This window comes from Carassius carassius, chromosome 29, assembly GCF_963082965.1.
Source record: "Carassius carassius chromosome 29, fCarCar2.1, whole genome shotgun sequence".
Lineage (NCBI taxonomy): Eukaryota > Metazoa > Chordata > Actinopteri > Cypriniformes > Cyprinidae > Carassius > Carassius carassius.
In genome coordinates this window covers 3,131,190-3,147,140 of record NC_081783.1, presented here as the reverse complement: position 1 = coordinate 3,147,140, position 15,951 = coordinate 3,131,190, and the positions used below count along the sequence as shown (strand labels likewise).

General features: G+C 39.2%; 1 long non-coding RNA gene across 1 annotated transcript; it reads left to right on the top strand.

Moving 5' to 3' along the window:
- The first annotated feature begins 3,425 nt into the window (after nucleotides 1-3,425).
- Nucleotides 3,426-8,886, top strand: LOC132110062 (uncharacterized). Its single transcript, XR_009424580.1, has 3 exons — nucleotides 3,426-3,543; nucleotides 7,977-8,069; nucleotides 8,250-8,886. It is a non-coding gene; the product is annotated as an uncharacterized LOC132110062 (long non-coding RNA).
- Nucleotides 8,887-15,951: the final 7,065 nt, after the last annotated feature.

Below are 15,951 nucleotides of genomic sequence, written 5' to 3'. Positions count from 1 at the left end.
AAAAGGAATCAAAAAGCCTTTCTATATAGGATATATAGGAAGCTATAGACAGCCTACAGGCTGGTACAGGACATTACACAAAAGTGGCTATTTTTTAAAGCCACTAGATGAAGTTCTTCTCCTGGAACATTTTTTTTTTAGGCTGGCACTCTATTTTGATGTGAAATGCTGCATTTATTGAATTTTTTTTTTTAAATAAATATAAAATAAAAAATGATATATTAATTCTAATGGAAAAAATAGCTCATAAAAATTATATAATTAATGCAAAGTATCATAAAAAAATCTAAAAATTCTAAATAATAATCAGAAAACATTATAGAACAAAAATATATTTGATTGGTTATCCTGGGAAAAAGTAAAGTACAATTTTAAGGCTTCGCCCGTTTTCGGGCGGGAGGAAGCTAAGTGTGACCCATTTACGAAGAAGCCCAGAGGGTTAATAACGTCTTACACACACCCATAGTGTACCCATATACAAGTCTTGTACGTTAGATTAGACTAGTGCGGGTGCGCATTTAGATTTTCCCGCGTTCACTATGATTTAGTCGGTTTCAGTGGCGGCTCGTCAGGGGAGGCACAGTTTCCCCCAAATTTTGAGGTGAAAATGAGGAAGATTTAATGTTAATAAAATTCACTATTCATTTCAGTTCATGTCTCAGAATGTATATATTTTTCACATTTGTAATACCATTACATGAAAGCTCCGCTTTTCTATCGCGAATGTGCCGAATCTGCTGATGTAATTACAACCGCTAAGTGAAAGAGAAGGGGAGGGGGAGGCCAGGGGAACCAATCAGCATCGAGTGTTCACTTTCAGCGCTGAGGAGTGCTGAGAAAAGTAACATCATAGAGGAGGCTAGCCTCCCTTCTGGAATATCAACCAACCATCATAAATTAGATGCTATTAGTTTTAACCCGTTTTTATACAGTATATGATTTAAACGTCTCCCGGAGCGGCTGGGCTGATAATTTACCAAGTATTTATATTGAGTAGCGATATAAATAAAGCTGCCAACAAGCCATTTTAAAGTGGTTAATAAATAATAATAATAATAATAATAATAATAACAATTGGCAGGGATCCCCAGACCAATACAATTAGTTTGCCTCCTCTATTTTAAAATTCACAAGCCGCCACTGGTCGGTTTATTTCATTAATATAGTTAATCTAATATAACATCATACTAAGAGTGCAGTTGTTCTCCAGACATTAGCATAACAAATGTGATTTAGATTTTTATAAAAATTGAATAAACAAGAACTTAATATTAAGTGCATTTTAGGCACTATATTGCCTGTTTTAGCTCTTTCACCAACGAATAAAGTTGAAAACTAAACTACAGCAGTAACAGCACTAATTGCGTCTTTGGGAAACACACTGAGGAGGTGTTTCCTAACTGAATGAATTCGCTTTTTGAACAAATCAGTCATTGACGTAATAAATTATTATTATCCCCCCCCCCCTGTCTTTCACGTCTATACCGATCCCACTATACAGTTGTGTGAGGGTGTATGTCTAAGAGTGTGTATGCCTTCATTTTGCTAGGCATGGCAAATGTTTTTATATATGCAATGTTTAATTATAACTGTGAAGCAACAACATTGCTATTAAATGTGCTATATAAATAAATAAATGTTGAAGTTAAGTTCAAATTCCATGGTATTTTGGTGGCTTGATTGTGTAAACAACTTCAAAACACTGCAAAAAAAATTGTTTTGAAGAATGTTTTCGTCAATTTAGTCAGCTTTTTCATTGAACAAAAAAGACTTTGAGAAGAAATAATGGATAATGGAACGGTCTCCATGCAATAGTAAGGCTTTCCTCTCTGTACACATATTCTTAAGTACAATTTTGCCTGTTTTATTGGTGTCCCCTTCAAAACTTGCTCGTGAGAAATGTTATGTTTATTCAGTGGTGCCCTCAGAAAAATTTAACAGGGGTGGCCAGATGAGGCCACAGTAAATCTTGGGGTGGAACACCAAAATAAAGAGAAAATAATTAAGGGTTTCCAATATTGACAAAAAAATGGTATCCCTGGTATTTCTGGGATTTTATCGATAACGATAAATAGACAATAATGTCACTTTAATTGTGCTGATATCTTATTTCTAATTGTGCTGAAAGATGACTCCTGAATTTTTTATTTTTACCTTTATGCCATTTTTTCTAGAAGTGTGCACCATCTTTTAGGTCAAATACTTGCATTTGGGCTGTTACCAAGCAAATGCAATCAGTATCAACAAAAATGATCTTTGCAATGCAGAGAAAACAGAAGCTGCATCTGAAGTGCCATTGAGATGTTTTTACACACTGTTTAATGCAGCTCTGTGGGACATAGTAACTTTATCCTGCAGTTATAAATGAATAAATAATGTTCTGATATTTTAAAAATAAAACATTGAAAACTGATGTTCGAAATTATTTAAAAAAAAATAAGAAGGTACCGTAAATGTGAATTTAAACGGTTGATTTATTCAGGAACGAATCACTGTCATGTTGCTCAGAGACGCAAAACAGTGGCTGTGTTTGGAATGATTTTTGTTTGAACTGTTGTATAAAAGCAATGTCACACTTGTAATTATGCTGACTTTTAGAGAAAAATTTAACTCTTCGTGTGATAATAACTATATGAAATTATATAAACTATATAGATCTATAAATTTTCTGCCCCATATCTTGAAAAATGTGATAATTCTAAATTTCCAGTGAAAGAACGCACTACAAATGCGTATGCGAACCAGTCTAGACCATCTAGACGTATGTGCACACTCTGTGATTTGTTTGGACGGGGGAGGGCGAGGGGGGGAGGACTACTCCGGTGCTGCCAATCTGCGATCTTTTTTGGTGGCTGCAGCATGTGCTGCATTTTTATTTATTTTTTCCCCCACTTCTTAAACTATTACGAATTTACATCCTGCTTTTAAATTTATAGTAGGTTACACACTGAAAATCATCCTAGGGGTGGCCACAGGTGGCCACAGGGGTGGCCAGAGTTTATTCAGTGGTGGCCGTGATATGTGCCTTGGGGGCGCCCCTGTGTTTATTGTCCCCCCCAACATTTAGATGAGATTTTCGCCCCTGCACTCAAGTTATTATCCGGACTGTTTTTTTGAAGAGACAGCAGGTGTATCCGTCTGTACCATAAAGCCTTAATTCTCAAAACAATGCCAAACCAAATATTACAGTCATTTATGTATTTGTAATTTCTACTTCATGCATAAATAAGTAAATAAATAGGCCGAGTTTTTAGTGAGTTACTAACTTCTTTAACATGCATATTTACAGTTCTAAGATTATTATTATATGTGAAATACATTTATAACGCTTCTGGGACAGAGCGTGCGTCCTTTACGAGCCGCCGTCACTTCCGAGTTTACCGCTTTTATATTAGGCGCGCTTTTTGTATCTCACTCAAAGCGATGTGGTTTTGTTGCAACACTTTGCACGGTTGTTGTGTAGAAACGGACAGTGCGACGTATGAGGTTAAAGGAATAACCCCGCTTTGAGTTTGAAGGACACAAAAGGAGGTTTCATGTCAGGTACCTCACACACGTGCATATCGATGCTAATGTTAAACAAACAAACAAACAAACAGTTTTTACTGTCAAAGCTAGTTGAACTGTCAAGGGCCAGTGCTGCATTTTCAAATGAATATTTTACATTCATTCGTCTTGTACGCCCCTTTTTATGGCTTGCAACTTAAGTGTTTGGTTTTCTGTTGTTTTCTATGTTGTTGTTGCATGTTGCATGGGTGAGGTTTTGTAAGGATAGTAATCATTTTGATCATCATTTGTTAAACTACATACAAGTCAGTAATGTTTTGCATTGTGTGCCATTTTTATTTATTTTATTTTTTTTCAGCAAAATTGTGTTTATGATTTTATGGAAACACATTGCAGTCGAAATATAGCTGAAAAAGAGAGACTGATGAGTCCTTAGGTGACCCATTAGTATAGTTTTTTTTTGTGACGATTGCATATATATATATATATCAGATACTGTTACTATGGTGCATAGTAGTACTTTTTGTCCCTTACCCTATTTAGTTTGTAGACTGTTGAATTATCTTATTTTGTCGTACTCTAAAAAATCAATAGAGAAATTCAGTGTGAAATTTGGTTTGAGGCATGCATCTTTTTGCTTACTAGAGTAACTCATAAGGTAGTGAATTCATTTTCAGCTTGCGTTTGTTTTTCATGCTACTTTTTCCCTAACTCAAACCAGTATATATCTGTTGCCAAAAAGCCTTTTTGTGGGGCTGGTTATTGCACTTTGGACCCAAAGAGCTGGCATTTGTGGATACTAGAGGAAAGGAAGTCAAAAATGGTCCTCAGGAGCGTCTTTAAAAAAATGTTATTGTCATTTTACAGTGTGTGTCTTGCATTGCCAAATGTGTTTTGGCAAACTGTGTTCCTGCAACACTGTTTGGCAGTAAAATGTGTAAAAGAATCATCTTTGGGCTGTTGTGCTAGGCAGGAGTTGTAGAGGAGAGAATATCGACTGCTTGAATTCCTACTAAACAACAGTAAACAAATAAACCAGCACCCCAAGCAGTTTCTATTCTTAGCTCTTTTTAATTGTGAACAATTTCTTCAAAGAGCCCGGCAGATTAAAAGCCTGTTACTTAATGCATGCTTGTTAAATAGGAAGCCAAAAATGCATCCAATAGGCACACTTGGATTTATCAGAAGCTGAAATTGCATCCAGTCTCGCTTGAAAACTTGCTATTAGATGGATTTAATACTGGCCCCATGCAGAGGGGCTTCTGGGAAAGCTCAGCAGGTGTGGTGCTGATTATAATCCGACACCCCAGTTTTGAATAAGAATATAGCCGTTTCAGCTAACACACTGTTAGTACTCCTTTTCTTTCCATATACTTTGATTTTCTGCATTTAATCTCAACAGTTGGTGTTGTATGAAGGTAGTTAACATAGTTTTAGTCACAGATGCCAGGCCTCCTATTTGTGGTTCTTTTGTTGATTTTGTTTTTGCCAATATAAAGTTTCAAATTCGCAAGTGTTAGTGTAATAATCGTTATCAAAAGTGAAAAATGCAGAAAGAAAACAAGATTGGTCATATTTAACTGTCAAGCCGAGATTAACCTCCCCTACTGCACCAGCTGCTGATTATCTTCCAGTTGTCAGTTTTTGGATAAGGTGGTGCATTAACACCCACTCTATGGCAACATGGTATTTCCTCCACGACATAGTTTTCTTTACTTTGAAATCTTGAAAACGGTAGAGCAAGATGGATATCTTATCATGCCTCTATGGGTATGCAGTGAGCTTTCTGTAGTTCGATGTCATGGTGTTTCAGACTCCCATGTCAGTTTTATTTTCACTGAAATACTGTTTACAAATATCAGCAAGCAAGATGTTATCCGGTTCCCCACCCCAATTGGATCCATCAATAATAAAGTGGGTAGAATGGCCCTAAAATTTGCTTTATCTTTTACGCAGACCAGATGAATGAGGTAAAGCGGTGCGAGTGGTTCAATCTTTGGCTTTGGGATTAGTGATAAAGCCTGCTGTTTGAAGAAAAGCTCAAATCAAATCTGTACGTTTTATCTGCAGTTTTCATTGCCTCTTTGATCAGACTAAAGCAGCAGTGGGACATGGGGATGAATTCAAAGGTCTTTTCCCCCAGGACCAGTATGCTGAACCCAGACACACTGAAGAGCACTCGCCCAGTCCTAAACCACGCTAGGTACACTGGCATCCCCCTCTCTTTAACCTGATCTTCACATCTGAAAACAATTCTAGGTCTGTGTGTGGGGGCTGCCAGATTCCAGCAGGACCCCCTCACTGGCAGAAAGGAGGGAGGTAAAGCGTTGGGAAAAACAGGGATGGCAATTAAACAATCCCTGGCCTTTTGATGGAATTCCCGGCGGAGTTAGTCAAAGCAGGATTAATCACGAGACTGATCCTGGTTATCCCACCACATATCTTTTTTACAAGCTTGTGCCATTTCCTCATTATTATTATCCTGGGAAAGGAAATCTATGACAGTTCATGAAATCTGAAACATTATGAAGGTATAAATGGGTTTTTAACATCCACATGTGCTAAAAATGAAGGCATTCCACTTGGATTACAATTCAATAAACTGACCTGAAATTACTGTGCAAAGCATCTTAATTAAAATCTTAAAATGAAATGAAGTACAAAATCTAGTATTAAGAACCACAACAGGAAAACTTGCAGCTTAGCCATCCCAGTTATCAGCTCACGTCAAGCATTGTATTACAACTAGCAATTTAGTTTACATTCAATCCAGGCAACTGGATAATTACATGGATATATATTCAAAATGACTACTCTCTCTTTGTAAAATCAAGATAAATGCATTCCTCTTTCCATGTCACACAAATTTTGCTAACTGTTCATTTGAACATATAATTTTACCCTAACAGTTCCCTAGTTATTGTAACTTCAGTGCATTCTTATAAACTTGGCCAAAGTCTCCTGCTCTTCAAATGTAGCATCATTTATCAGCCCATTAAGATGGCGTGTGTGTAATTGTCAGATGTGTTTTTGGTAACACTCAGACAGACACACATGGCTGTGATAGCGTTTGTGTGTGTGTGTGTGTTTCCTCCGTGGCCTTATGCGGCTATGAGTCAGACAACAGCATTGATGTTTTATGGTACAGCTCACCCAGCCTTGGCAGGAGTAGAGACAGAGCGATATGCAGGATGAATGTTTTACATCATGTGCTTTACGGCCTCATTTGGAGACAACAGCTTGTACCGTGACCTCAAGACAAACACCACTCCAGAGGCACCCCATCTTTAGAGAGTGGGAGGGAGAGAACATTTGAGAGAGAAGAAAAGAAGGAGGCCCCAATAATAGAACGTCACACCTGGAGCTGAGACACCCGACACTAGCCTCTGCTTCCCCTGTCGGCAAGTTAGAAGTTCTTTCAGTGGCCAGACATCTGCTGTAACTTGAAGCAGGTGGTGAGATGCAGTAGCCCAGTGCTGGGACTCTTCACTGTCATGGAAAGGGACGGTTTCATTTGATGAAAGGGGTTGGAGATTAAAGCGACCTGAATGGAGATCCTCCAATGGCAGGCCTTGATTTATGATGCAAGCAGGCGGAGGTGTCAGCATGACAAATAACCTGTGGAGGAATTGGAATGTCATTTCTCTTCTCGAGTTTGGATGCATTCGAAATAAGATGCTATGCTCTCATATGTAGGACTAAAGTGATAAGGTCTGGTGGACACCATGCTGTAAAGTTGCCCTCTTCGAATCGTATTCTGAGCTTCATTAACATGGAACCTGTGTGTGTAGATTTGATCGACATCCAGCAAGTCTTTCCAGATAACACTCACTTCCAGGATTGCAGGTGCTCCATACTCAGTCCCACCCAACATCACATGTTCAATATCATTCCAATGAGTCAAGTGTTTATCTTAAAGCCCACTTGGCACGGTGCATTAGAGTCAGCTGAATGGTCCACATGCGTTTCTTATCATTCCCTGCAGTCCTAGAATTTGGTACAAGGTCCCATTTGATGGTTTGATTTACATGAGTTTCTGTCTTACTCAAAAAGCTTGTCTCCAACGTTTGCATCGGCTCCTTGAGAGTATGTATTAGGGGCCCCTAACTCCAGGGAGTGGGTTGCAGCAAGATATCTGGCAGGTTGTGCCAGTTACATTCTTTCCAATCTGATAGAGGCTCTTATCGGTCTGAGATGGAGGTGTTGAGTAGATGCGTGTTGGGCTTTACAGTAACATCAACACATTCCTGCTCACATTCCTCACGGCCACTGAAAACACTGCTGGTGCGATAACAGAAAGGGCAATCAAAACAACGATAAATTGTGCCGGATATAAAGAGCAGCTAACCAAAACGTTAAGGCTTCAAACAAATACTTTCCCTGACAGCGCTAAATGCCTGTAATACCCTCGATTGGGGCCATTTCAGCTTCACTGACTGTTTTCTCGCGTCTTTGTCTCTGTTCCCTAGATCAGGGTTGCTGTGTTGTTTCCAAAACCTGGATGTAAATGAGAAGACAAGGGAGTACCTTACAACTAAATGACTGATAAAGGAACCGTTAATGTGAGCATGCTTTACAGGACAACGTTGCGCTAGAGCAGTAAAGTAGAGCATTAATGTTGGCTTCCAAGATCACCAGCACCAAACATCTTTATAAACTCTTTCTGAGATCGTCCATGTGGTCTACATGACTGATGCTTTATTCGGAATTAATAAGGAAATTATTTGTCATTTGTTCAACAGATGCATTTTCACAGACTTTTTTTCCTGGATACAAAGTTATATTCATCAGCATGGAGGAGTCTTAATAGCAGGCAGCAGGCCCACGCTGGGCTGGGCCACGGCAGTAATGGGAATCATTGGGAATAGGTCCAGGGCAGGAGAACGGAGGCTTATCATTGACCCACCATCTCCCCTCCCGCGCCACTCCCACTTCAAAGCCACATAATGAGAATCACCTGTGCCATCTAGCCAGGGAAATCTTTAGTAAGGAGTGCAGATTGAGATAAAGGAGAGGAAATGCAGAGAACCAGGAGCTTTAAATGAGCTCAGCAGTGATCAAGAAGCTCGGGAGATGCACTGTGAAAACAGGAAGACCAGGAACGTGTTGGCTCGGCAGTGGCTCAGTGGAGGTCTGGCAGAGACCTTGCACAAAGACCTTCGCTTACATTATATTAGCCTGGTTCAGACCCCGATTGGGCCCCTCTCGTAGACCCCCTGCTCAGCCCCCAGTGAGGGGTGTTTGCTATTAGCCACTGACCTCCATCCATTCAGTCTTCCTGAGTCTCTGCTCCTGCCTTTAGAACTGCCACACTAATCAAAAGCAACTCAGCTTCTCAATCCTGACATTTTCTTTGCTTCAGACAGGTAATATGAAGTAGACCCCAAAATAATGGTGGGGGGTTTTAGAAGGATGTTGATAATCATTTCAGAATAGCACAAGCATTAAATAGGAAAAAACGTCATTACTGACCTCAATTCAAAATATCATATGAAGATTATATGGACTTTTATTTGTTATTTGCCATTCTAGAGGAAAATGAGTACATGTGAAAAAGAGAATGATTAAGTGATTTTTTTTTCAAATTTTTTTTTGTTTTAATTTTCCTAATTATTATATTCATGTGTTTTGAATCAATCTCATATTTACATACTTTAACATCAGTACTTACAATCATTTAAAATTACTATTCAAAGTGTTTTTGGGAGTAGGTTACCCAGCTAACATGTTATTTGTTAACATACTATCTTTTTCACACTTTTTTTTGTAATATGTAGTCTATTTGTTACATTGCAGTAAATGTTTTTTTTTTTTTTTTTTTTTACATTACTATGCACACACACACATACTGTATGTGATATAGACATGTGCTGGTATTCTGTAATGCTATATATTACGGTAATGAATATGCACAATATTATTATTGTGGACACTTCTAAATACCGTGAATAATTATATATTATAGGGCTGCAACTAACGATTATTTTGATAATCGATTAATCTGTCGATTATTTTTACGATTAATCGATTAATCGGTTTATGTACTTATATTTTAGTTTTTCCCATTTTTTCCCCAAGTAAATTATTAATAAATGGTCTTTATCATTCAGCATAGATTTAAGAGATTGTAACCATTTTGCACTGTCATATCCTCATCAAAAATATACCTGGAGTTGTTTTATTGTGTTAGTAATCCTTTGTCGAACTCTTCTGCAATCAGAACACTGACCCATACTCTAGCAAATTTCACAAGGAGATTTCAAATAATGTTTTCACCATGGCAGTCCTTAGAGCTCCTAAAGTAGTTTAACATCCTGAACAAAGCTTATTAAGGAATCTTTCAGAACATATTTTCACGAAGAATAAGGATAAAACAGAATAAAATTGCAGTGCATTGTATTTTATTATTTACTGGGAAACAGCTTTATAGCTTTTGCTGTGAAATTGTAAACAATCCTTCAAAAAAAGTGCCAATGGCATGAAACCTGAATGGAACTCACAATTTAAAGTAAAATCCATCAGAAGGTTGTCCAGAAAAAAAATAGGACACACACAAAAAACCTGCTGTGTGAAAAAGAGCAGTGAATACTTAGAAAATAAGTGCATTTCAAATATCTACATTTACCTCTCTCATTCAGTCATAATTAGGCTGCACGACTGAATTTTGAACTGGTAAACGACAAACTGATCACAGAACATGTTTGTAAAGCTTTAAATGTTAACTGTTAAAAAGCAATGTTATCAGCTTTTACGACTAAACATTTGCAAACAACATTGTACTGGAGAATCTGCACAAATGAAAGTCTTAGGGGCCGTTCACAAATCGCGCCTAAAAACGCGTGGAAAACGCTAGGCGCACCGCTTTCTCCTTCTTTCCAAAGCGCTCGCGCAGAAGCGCCCCTGAGGCGTCTGCCTTTGCTAAGCAACCATGACGTGCTCTCTATAATAATAAATGGATAAATGGATTTGCAGCTCAAATAAATCGCTTGCAGTAGCTCTGCTACTAAATTTATTTCAAAATGGAAATCCATATACAACTATGATCAGCTGTTCCTTTCATCTTGACTGAGCTTTTAACGTTGTTACGGGAAAGGATGAAGCTGATTGGTTAGTTCTTGTCACATGACCCGCGGTGCGGTTGCGGCATTCTGAAAAGTTTAAATGTTTTTAACTCGATGCGGTGCGGTGTTGGAAATAACGAACTTGAGCGCGCAAAAGACGCGATATGTGAACGTCCCCTTAAACAGTGCAGTAGTGCAGAGTTTACAGGTTACTCTTCTTTTTTTAAAGGCTCAATGTAAAGTACTCCCACATCACGCTGAATGCTGCAGACATAGACATCATATGATGTCTATGGCTGCAGAGACGCTGCTCGGGAAGCACGTGCCAAAACAAGGCCAGCTATTGGCTATTCGCTACTTCTCCTGTTGTACTGGCTGAGTAAAACCTCCGGTGGCTCATTACTGCCACACTTTGGTCACCGCAGATTTGAAATATGCACGAAATGAGCCGCTTACGGCAAATAAAAGTTATTTAGCAACGAATCGATGACTAAATTAGTTGACAACTATTTTAATAATCGATTTTAATTGATTAAATCGATTCGTTGTTTCAGCTCTAATATATTACAAATTATTAAGAATTTGGAATGCATTTTAAGAATAATTTTCCCATCAACTGGTCAAAATGCACAACACAGCTGTATGCTGCTTTGAAATAAGTTTGTGCCTCTGATGTAGACAAGCAGGCATGAGAAGCACATAGGAGAGACTTGAGAGACAAGCTGAATGAAAGCACATTCACTCGCTGACAGCAGATGGCGCTAAACTGCAGAAAATGCAGCCATTTGCCTGGAAACCCCATAAGTAAAGCTGCTGCCCACTTTCTAAAACATATTTAAATAATTTTTTTAATAGCCATTCAGATTTTTGTGGATTCACTACAGTGTTAATCACAGCGCCAAATACTTAAATATTTAGACTAAATAGGCTATTTATTTTTAAACCCGGTCCTGGAGCTTGTCAAAGTCATAAAAATCCATGTGTATCCAGTCAATATCTCAAATCTTGCCACACGTTTTACAGCATCTCACAAAACTATATCTACCAAAGTTTCACACAAATGGAGGACTTTATACCAAATATTTTGTTTCTCAACTATTTAAAGTATTGCATAGTTGAGAAACTAAAAAAGTTGTTCACAATTAACCTTAATCATTATATCATTATTCATTGAGCCAATCTGCGGCAAGACTTTTTCTGAATGTTTTTTTTTTTCTTCAAAATTTGTAAGCACACTGTCTTGCTGTGCAGCTGTCTCTGAATTTGTCACTGATTTATCCTTTACAGGATTTGGAGTGATGGTGGACTCCAGAAACAGTTATTGCCTCTGACTCTATTTTATGATTTTATGGGCAGTATTCCATTTACAGACCACACTCGCAGTGGTTAGGCCAAGTGCAATTAACATGACCGTAACCTTGACCAGACTGCAACCCTAAATCACTGATGTCATCATGTGGGGGATCCGGTATTTATTAAAAATCTGAGATGTGATGGCCAAGTGCTCCTGAGCAGTTAAAGAGTCATATATTGTTGTAGTTTCTACTATGTACATTTTTTTGCCATTTATAGAAAGTAACTCTAAAGTTAAAATCCTGTTAATTGGTTTAATAAAAGTTATCTTATCTTATCTTTTGGTTTTCCTGTACAAGTTACTGGAGGCCTTTGCGTAAAAGCACGGTCTTGAAATAAACATCTCTTTATTAACTGAAGCAATTATGGTAATGTTAGTCATATAATTACCGTCTGAGCAAACTTAAAAACTCAAAAAAAGATAAAACAATAAATACAATAATAATTGTTTTGAAAATCAAAAACATGGTGCAATAAAACACAGTAGATAGATTTAGCAGATGTTCAGACTGCAATCCCTGAGTGAAAGTTAAACAACAGGGAACGGAGCTTGAGGCTAAGATGTGTCAGACAATAGGTGGAGCTGAGGATAGTGGAGGATGATAAAATATGTTGCAGCCATGTGAAAGAAAGGCAGTTAACTGAGTGGAGGACATAAAAAGACAGCTTTTTTGTGTGTATATTATATTGATAGGTGTTACGAACAACTATGTGTTGCATGGTTGTATTGCTAGAATATCAACCTCTAGATGTCAGATTACTTTTAATTTAATATAAGTAATTGAATTCCATTTCCATGCTGGTTTTGGTTTAAGCTGGGTACACTGGAGTACCAGTACAACAGTGTAGTTCAGCAGTTTTCCTCCTTTTTCCCACTACTCGTGGCATTGGTATTTGTGGCCTCCTTCATTTGAGAGTAGGTGGGCTAGTTTCACTTCTTGGTATGTGTGTTATAGCTATAGTCCTACACTGCATCACTGCTTCACTACACAGGCTAGCATTGCAGGTTTAGAGGAGAGTGCTCGGTAACATAGAGCCTTGCAACAGCAATTCCTGGAATCGTTTTCCTTCCTGGACTTGGGGTCAAGATACAGCTGTGACTCTTTAGTATTAAATGACCATGAATTGATACACTGTACTCGTCCAGTCAACACTTTGACCGGGACAGCGAACCGCATCACCTCGAGTCTTTCATAGATTTCACTAATTTTTTGTTGGAGCTTTTACGCAAGGTCTGAGAAATGTTTGTAATTGTTTTTGTGCATGACTTATCTTGACGAAGTCTTTTCCTCTCGTTAGAGTACGCATGGGAGTGAAAGGATTTCTTCTTCTGGCCAGTCACATCCATCACTCAAAGCAATGCATTCCGGGATATCACACTTATTATGGCCACTCTGCAGAAAAGATAGGAGACTCTTATTTCAGGAACTAGTAAATGACAGCTAAGTTTTACGCAAGAGGCTCTCGTCACTGGAAGCTCCATATTCCTCTGTGATTCTGCCATCAGTCTACAGAGAACCTGAGTGGAACTGGCAGTTAAAACAAGGAAAGAGCAATTTTGTGCTGGCCCCCCTTTCGACATAGGCCCTGTTTACACTTGGTATTAAGTTGCATTTTGGACGATCAGATCACAAGTGGACAACGCTAAATACAGGTGTAAACAGGGTGTGAAACATTTTGAGCTTCGTAGTGGTAGTGGAAAATGCATTCGACCGGATTGCTTATGTGGTGTAGACACTTATGTAGTTCAATGCGTTCAAACAGCCACAAAAGACCGCCTACTCTGCACCTACTGACCTAATATATCTGTAATCATTGCGAGAGGTAAAAGGACGTGTGCTTATCCGATGGGATTTAAACGGGCCGAAATGATGTGATTCAATCGACCAAAACGCATCTAATACCAAGTGTAAACAGGGCCTTAGACAAAGTGACATGTGGAAATGTGTTTGTAAGGCCTCTCTTTTTTACTGTGACTATTTCCCTCGCTGCATTAAAAAAAAAGGGATCAAAGATCTTTGGAAGCTGGAAGTTAGTGCCCATGCTCTGACACATTGTAGTGTTGTGCTGATCTGGCCTGCAACATTTCCTGACCTTATTCCTCCTCTTTCCCTAGCATTCCCTGGCATCACTTTACTCAAGGCTAAATGGCAGAAAGCTAGATAGATAGACCCAATGTAGGACATACAGTTCATGGTCATGGCCCTTCAAACCTGAGCCTGTTTCCTAGCATCACTTGCCAATCCAAGTTAAACAAAACCAGTCCAAGAATTTTAAGATTATTTATTTTTATTATGAATCATCCCGATGGCTGACAGCGGTTATTTATACTCTCTTTGGATTAGTTGAAGCCTCGGATGGGCAAGGCAAGGCAGGGAGGGCGTCCCCTCTCAAAGTGATGATACAAAGTGGTGATATAGTTTAAATCCAGCTATAACACATTCTGACAAGTTGAGTCTGCCATTGATAATCACTTCCTTCACCTCAATGCCACATCCAGAATCCGCACAAGCCCTCACTCAAGAAAGAAAAAGACGGGGAGAGAGAGTAGGAGAGAAAGACAAAGGCATTGCATCGGACCCAAGCAGTAGCAATACACCGCTTACTGCAGATATTTAGTCAGGTGGAATAAATTAATAAAATCAGTCCTGTAGATCACACCAACAAGAATGAAAAGCACATAGCCCATTCAGACCAATGGGGCTCCTTTTATAAGCCACACTTAAAGCACCCACCGCAAATTGGCACATTTAACTTCCTATGGAATCCTGTCAAATTCCTGTTTCCACATATGCCTTGCAACACTAGCACCATTGTTAAAGTGGCGCATTCGGTCGTAATCGCTGTCGAAGTTTCCAAAGAAAGTTGCAAAAGCACTGCGATCTCCACACTGTGTCCGGAAGCAGACCAACTGATCTGGTTCAATCAGCCTCAAGACTATTGCTTAAATGGCACACAATTGTGGTTTTATGGACTGGAGTCCTTCCCTACTCATTTTAGTCACCACACAGTGTTTCGTTTGCTCAGCTCAGCCTTTTTCTCTCATCTGTTTTCTCCTCCTTTGTACAGTGGAGCCACTGTAAACATAATATCAGGCTGATAGAGCCAGAGCCTCTGTGCCCATGTCAGACTGCGGCCTGCTTGCTCGCTGAGGGATTGAGTTCCCACTGCCTGTTCAGCACTGAACATCATTTTCTTTGGTCCCAGGCCAGTGGAGGCATTTCCAGCCCATTCAAAGTAAACAGCAACACAGCTGCTCTCCTGTCAATGGGGTTGGCATTCGTCCTCCACCTTCCAGGGTTCTCCTAATAATGCGTAGCATTTCTAATTTTCTCATGTTGACAAAAGTCTGAGTGAGAAAAGGAAGTCATTGTTTAGCCTTGTTGAGTCTTTGTGTGACTTCACCCTCTCTGAACCGTGAGGCTTTCTCAACCAACCTCTTGCTGTTACCAACAGAGACCCCTTAGCCCTCAGTGTGTTATCATTCTCTCATGCACAAAATTCACTTTTTCAAGTCGGGTTAATTAAAATGCCTTGCTGGGGATTTAAAACCTTGCTGTTTTTCAATAGCTTGTCCTGCACACCCCTGTTCTGTTCTCCCAAAACTTTGTTTCTTTGATTTAAATCCATGAAACCCTCAAAAGGTCTACTTGTGTTGCATTTGGCTTCATTTCGATTCCCCAAAAAACAAAACAACAAAAAGCCAATGGGGGAAACTGTGTTGCCAGCCAAGCCGGAAAGTGATAGACTTAACAAAGTCTGACAATTTCAGGAGCGAATCAAAAACAGACCGTCAGGCAATCACAGTGCTGTGAGAGATGGATGCTGGCCAGCACAGGGTCAGTTCTGTCAACCGCAGTCCCATGAAGACCGAAGGCTGCAGTGTCTACAGGCCTGGCTGTGATGTCTACAAATAGCTCTCCGATGGCCAATCGCTAACGTTTGCTCCTGGCTAAAAAGTACAAGTTCGGTCAAATTTTTTTTTAAATGATTCCAAAAGAGAGTCTGTTGAATGCTAGTAGGACGTCAC